The sequence below is a fragment of the Lolium rigidum genome, chromosome 4, assembly GCF_022539505.1.
Source record: "Lolium rigidum isolate FL_2022 chromosome 4, APGP_CSIRO_Lrig_0.1, whole genome shotgun sequence".
NCBI lineage: Eukaryota > Viridiplantae > Streptophyta > Magnoliopsida > Poales > Poaceae > Lolium > Lolium rigidum.
Window position 1 is genome coordinate 69,760,038 of NC_061511.1, and position 6,400 is coordinate 69,766,437.

The following is a 6,400-nucleotide window of genomic DNA, read 5'->3' on the forward strand; positions in this document are numbered from 1 at the left end:
TGAGCATTACTTCCGGGGGGAAGACGAGATAAACATTGAGTTAGAAGAACTGTTTCAATTATTCAATCAAGACGCCCTCGACAAAGCTGTCATCAGTTGCTACTGCCTGTAAGTGATTTATTTGTGTAATTAAGTTTGTAGCTCATTCATTTGCACTAACAATTATCCTCATTATATTCTTTGTGTACGCTATACATTTAATTATGCAGAATGAAGAAGCTGGAATACAAAAGAGGCAAGCTCCTACCGCTGGGGTTCATAGACCCAAACACAGCTCATTAAGTTACGGTTCGAGACTTCGCCAAGGACACGAGAGGACAACATCGTAATGTTTTTAGAGAAGCAAGCAGACAAAGAGGATATATTCTTTCCCTACAACTTCAAGTGAGTGTTATATATAACATACATTATGCTTGTGCACCTTCCACTTTATTCTCGTAATCATTGAGCTATGCTTGTGCAGTTTCCATTTTATTCTCCTAATCATTGATATTCACCTTGGAGTCGTAAACGTCATGGACTCGAAACGTACAGAATAAGCGGAATGGGCGGACATGGCTGCCATCCTCCAGAGGTAGTTTCAATCAATTTCGTATTGGCATCTTCATCTGCTCTAATTCGAAGATATTATCAACTAATCAATTACTCATTTACTCATTATTTTTTGCCGGGCAGGGCTTGGAAACGGTTCATCAATACTGTTCCGGGTGAATGGAAACCGGAGCTTACATTTAGAGATTACCCTGTAAGTAGTACTATATATATAGCTATGTCCGTGAAACTTTATATATGATATTTACTTTCAATACGATGCTTGATTATTAGTTTGATCGAACTATTTTTTCGTAAAGTGTATGAGGCAGGAAAAAGGGAATAACTTATGTGGATACTACGTCCGCACCTTCATGCGTGACATGTCCTGTCCCAAGGGTGGGGATGCCCAAATACACCACACTCGTGTACGATAACAAATTTTCACAATTAATCTTAATTAGTACCATCTATTGTATTGAGTTCCATTCATATATTGATCTCCTTTTTTAAATATAGATGACACGCCTGCGGGACACTCTCATAACAGCGGATCAAATAAAAGCAATTCAAGAGGAAATCGCGGGATTCTTTATTACCGAGGTCCTTACCCCAGGTGGAGAGCACTATCGGAAGATCGTGACGGCGGAGGATATTCGTTCAGGAAAAGTTGTATTGTAAATATGCATGCATTACGTGTACTGTGTTGACTATGTCGTGTACTGTTGACGATGTCTATATATATTCATGACGATTTTTTGTGGTTTCTTGAATGATATATATATGCATTGCTGAAACTCTGCCGCGGCGTCTGTTTCCCTTGCCGCGGCAGAGAAACGCTGGTACAGCCCAAATCTGTGCCGCGGCAGAGAAATAGCAATTCTCTGCCGCGGCAGAGAAACATAGGCCCGGTTCGTACCACGAACCGGGACCAAAGCCCTTCCAGCGCGAGCTCCCTGGTCGCACCACGTGTTGAGGCCTTTAGGCCCGGTTTATCTTTGAACCGGGACTAAAGGGTACCCCCTTTAGTCCCGCCTAGTTGGTCCCGGTTCGGGAACCGGGTCTAAAGGCCCAAATGGACCGGGCCTATTGCCCAGTTTTCCACTAGTGCTTAGCTTCTCTCTTCTTCTCTCCTCTCTAACTAAGCACACATATTATATTTAAATCCTCATAGCGTGCTAACTAGACCTTGTTGCACTTGTTGTGATAGATGTTATTAAACTTGATTCTTGTACAATAAGAGAGAAGCACTTTTATCTACTTTAAAATGCATTGAGAAGTAAGGAGTACATCCTTTTGTCGATAATTTTTAAGGCTAAATATCCACTTATGTAAGAATGGAGGAAGTAATCAACATGGGTCGAGGTAGGTGTGAGGCGCCAAACCAAAATCGAAGATCCTCCCATGAGACACGCTAGAGAAACAAGATGTCGGAGCGTCATTTTATGTAACCTAGTTACGAGAAAAAAATAAACATGAAATGTGGTAGGTATTCTAACAACCCTTCATCAAATGAGCTAACAACTACAAAGTTCTATAACTTTATGTGACATCGGATGATTTGTATTCGATGAACATAAAGAACACAAAGGGGAGGAGAGACACGACACACCGCCAAGTGAGAGAATTATGTGGCCAATGCAAGTTATTTATAGGAGCATGGGGGTTTAAAGAAGGCGGGAAGCAAATGGATGGAACGGTACTTTGCCGAGTGTCCTCTAACGACACTCCACTACAAAGAAAAAATCATGTAAAGACATCTAATTTAGAGGCTAGACACGCTAAACTTCATATCTACTTGTAAAGACGCTGCTATAAAACGTCATAGGAATGTCTTTTTATACACCATCTCAAGTAACAAAAGATACTTTGTTCAACGTTCCAAAAATAAGATGAGACGTTTTCAATAGCGTGCTTACTTTGTAAATTCCCATATCGTGTCTAGCTACATTGCTGTGTCTTGATATTGCATCCTTGAATGGAGATAACTGTTGCATTCAATATAAATTAATTTATTCTTAAAACATTTGCAAAAGCTGAACGAGTGCACACCATATAACTAAAATCAAATTATATCCATCAAATGACAAAACACATTACAAAAAATAAAGTGCAGCGCAGAAAATATTTATTACGAGTATGTAATTTGATGGTAACTGCACTTTACGAGTAAAATGTAAATTCTTACAAAAATTTGCATACGGCACTGAATAATACTTTAGAACTACGTACATGATTTCTGGGAACAACTCTATTAGATCTTGAAATCATCTGCTTGTCCGGTTCACTGCTTGTGTAAACTTCCTTTGCTACTCCGCTTGAAAAATCTTCACAAAAAGTATCCTACAGTACGACAATCAGCACGTATAATATTAACAATTTAAGAGCAAGTTAATATGTTTATGATGTAAGAGTAAATATTGTGTACATCAGAATGTTTTATCCTAGAGTTTCGGTCTAATAAAAGACTACACATGTTAAAGTTCCATCAATATTATGTCTTTATGAATTGTTTGTATCCACTCTAACACAAAAAGAGAGTAGACAAGTGAGAATTCATAAACCTCGCTCCATTTTAAATCTACTTTTCTAACACACTACCACACTTTACATTTTTTGTCATTTATTATTCAAAAATACAAAAATACTTTCTTCACTTGCAAAAACACACAAAACCACAAAAACAACCATCCTTTCATTGCATTTATATTTCACATTACTAATACGTAACCTTGTATTTAACAACCACATGCCAGAGTTGGGGACACAAGACAAAAACTTTGTTTTGAAGATTTCTAGAAAAGAAGAAGAAGAATCAACCCCTTACCAAATCCCCGAGAGTTCTCGAGTCACCATTGTGGGGAAAAGAAGCTTGCTACAACACTCTGTACCTACAGTCCCAACGAGTTGGTACACACTAAGTTATTGCCACCACCTTATGCTCGTGGAAGAGGAAGGCCAAATGATTTAAGTTGGAATTTGGCCACTCTAAGTCCAAGGTTGAATTTTTTGACAACATCGTATGAAGGGGTTACTCAGAATATCCTCAAGATGACCAGAAATGAAAAAAAATACTTAACACGAAAGTTTTTCATATCGTCAAAAACATATAATTTTGCTTTTAGAGTTATCTGGATTCGACTGGCGATGCGGCTCATAGAGATCTGACAAGATCCGGGTAACTTTCCTTTTGTTGGATCCAACCGAAAGTTAAAGATGCATCCAAAATTCCATCAAGATGACCTCATATGGAAAAGTGCCCAACACTAAAGTTATTCTTATCGTTGAAATGTACAACTTTGGTTTTTGGGTCATCCGGATCCAACTTACGATTCGCCCCTGGAGAGGTGACATGATCCAACCTCAAGTTGAAGATGTAGTCGGAAATACATCAGGATGGTTCTGGATGAGACAATGCTTAACACGGGAGTTGTTCGTATCATCATGATGAAAACTTTTATGTTGAGTTCATCTGGATCTGACATACCGTGTAAGCCGCAGAGCATGACAAGATCTGTGTGACATTCTGCCTGACGGATCTGACCTGCAGCGTAAGATGGATTCGGAAACGCATCAAGACAGCTTTAGATGAAAAGGTGATCAACACAATAGTTGTTTGTATCTTAGTGGTGTACAAATTTTCCTTTTGCGTCATCTTCATCTGAGTTACAAAGCAATTTTCAGAGGCAAGACAAGAAGCAGAACAATAACCATAGTTGTATCCAAATTCTATCCAACTTAGGGTAGGTGTAGGGTATTTGAGCGGAAATTAGAAGTACTAGATGACCTGTTGCGCTATCGCGCAAATGGCATAATTAAGTTAGAATTTAAACCATAAATTTTAACTTGTTAATTAGCATGAAATTTAGCTGCTTTAGTATATTATAGACGCGCCATTTCATAGAGATGTTACACTAAGATATGCTAATTTAGTACGATTTCACACTTTTTTTTAGCTTTTACGCTTTTGGATAAGCTTCCCCACCAAATTCTGGTTATTGTATCGAAAAGAGGTAGCATCATAAAGAAGAATAAAAGGATAATTACTAATTTCAAAAATAATGTTTTTACTTATTGTGAGTAGCAAGACAAAAAAAATTGGTTCGAGATTTTGAGCCCCTTTACCGATGGCACGGAACACTATTTCCACCACTTTCCTCAGCTGATACCGTCCAACCCATCTCCCTACCCCTCTGCCTTGAATTTCTACACCTCCCTCCGTTCCCTCCGCCTCAGCTAATCCGCCGACCAAGTACTTTGTCGTGGCCATCTACACCATCAGCCAAAACCATCCACGCCATCCGCTGCTCACCCCAAGATTTAACAGATTTAACATTTCAGAATCCTAAGACAATAAGAATCCTAACACATTACATTTAGAGAAATAGTTGAAAATCTTAAAGAATGTATTTTTAAAATAATGAAAATGCAAATTGCTGAAAGCCACCAATAACATTAGGAAACAAAATGTACACTTTGCAGATTAAGGTAAGGTAATTTCATGATGTATGATAGTACCAGAATCACACCATACTTGGTTTTCATGTCAAGCATAGATTTAATAACACCAAGTAGTATATGATCGTTTTTTGTAGCTGTAATTTCTATCTATTAGTCAAGTGACCAAAACATGAGAATGTCATAATTTACCGTTAATAAAAAAACACTTAGTCAGCAAGCGTTTGTATACTGATTCCTCAAAGAAAAAGAGTTTCTATACCAATACTGATATAACAATAACTATAAACTGTGCCAACTCCATGTGACTTAAACACATACTTTAGTCTCAATGATGTGCAACTCACTAAAATAAATATGGACAAGTCACCGAAAGATACATTAGTTTGTTGGAGTTGTTTTGGTCACATATTAGTCGAGTATCAACTTTCTTGACGGAAGCAGTATAATAAGAACACATAACAACTTTCTAGGAGGATTTTTCTAATGATGGTTCAATAAATCCATGTAGTACATATGAGTGAGTATCACAAAACAAATAGTTCAAAATATTACATCACGAAGAATAAAAGGTTTATCCTCATTGACCGGCCTTAATTTGATCTTCGGCTTTGCCCCTTAGGTACGAGTGGAAGTCAATGGCAGCAATAGCAAGAGGAACTGCAGAACAAAAAGTTCTGTCAAGCGAGTATACGTAAGTAGACAGTTACAACAGATGACTGAAATAACAATTAAAAGCACACACAAAAATAAATTTCCTCAAAATAAGGGGAAATGGATCTCCTAGACAACTGCAATCCAAATAACAGGAGTCCCAAAACCATGAACGATGCGTAGTACAAACTATACTCCTAGCTAGATGAACAGACAATTCCAAATCCAGCTAATTAAGTTGAAAATTGAGTAATGAAAAACAACAAGGTTTCCCTCTACCATAAAAAGAGTGGTCGGTATGATGACAGCTCGCTCCTTTTACCTTACTAAAGACTGAAGCCAAAGGTTCCCTGCATCCAGTTCTTTGTTTAGCTATATATGGTAAGAGAATGCTAGTACAATCTAATATTGGCGTCTTAGTAGTTGTTGTGGCTTCAACTAAAGAACCAATCTCGATTCTAATACAAAAGTATAAATATACATATAATGTAGAAGCGAGCTTAGAACTGGACTGTTTTGATAAATAAAGTACAAAAACAGATTGCCATTAATTCACCGCTATTGATATTTACATGATCATTTCTTTAAAAATGCAATGTTGTATTTATCTTTCCCATAGTTTAATAAACATCATTACACAAGCACCAAGAACAAATTTTGGACGACCAAGGAAATTGCTACATTTGCCAAATTTCACCCGTCGGTTTAATTTTCATACCAAACAAGTAGTTTTTTATGATGGAAATGAAGCTTGTAC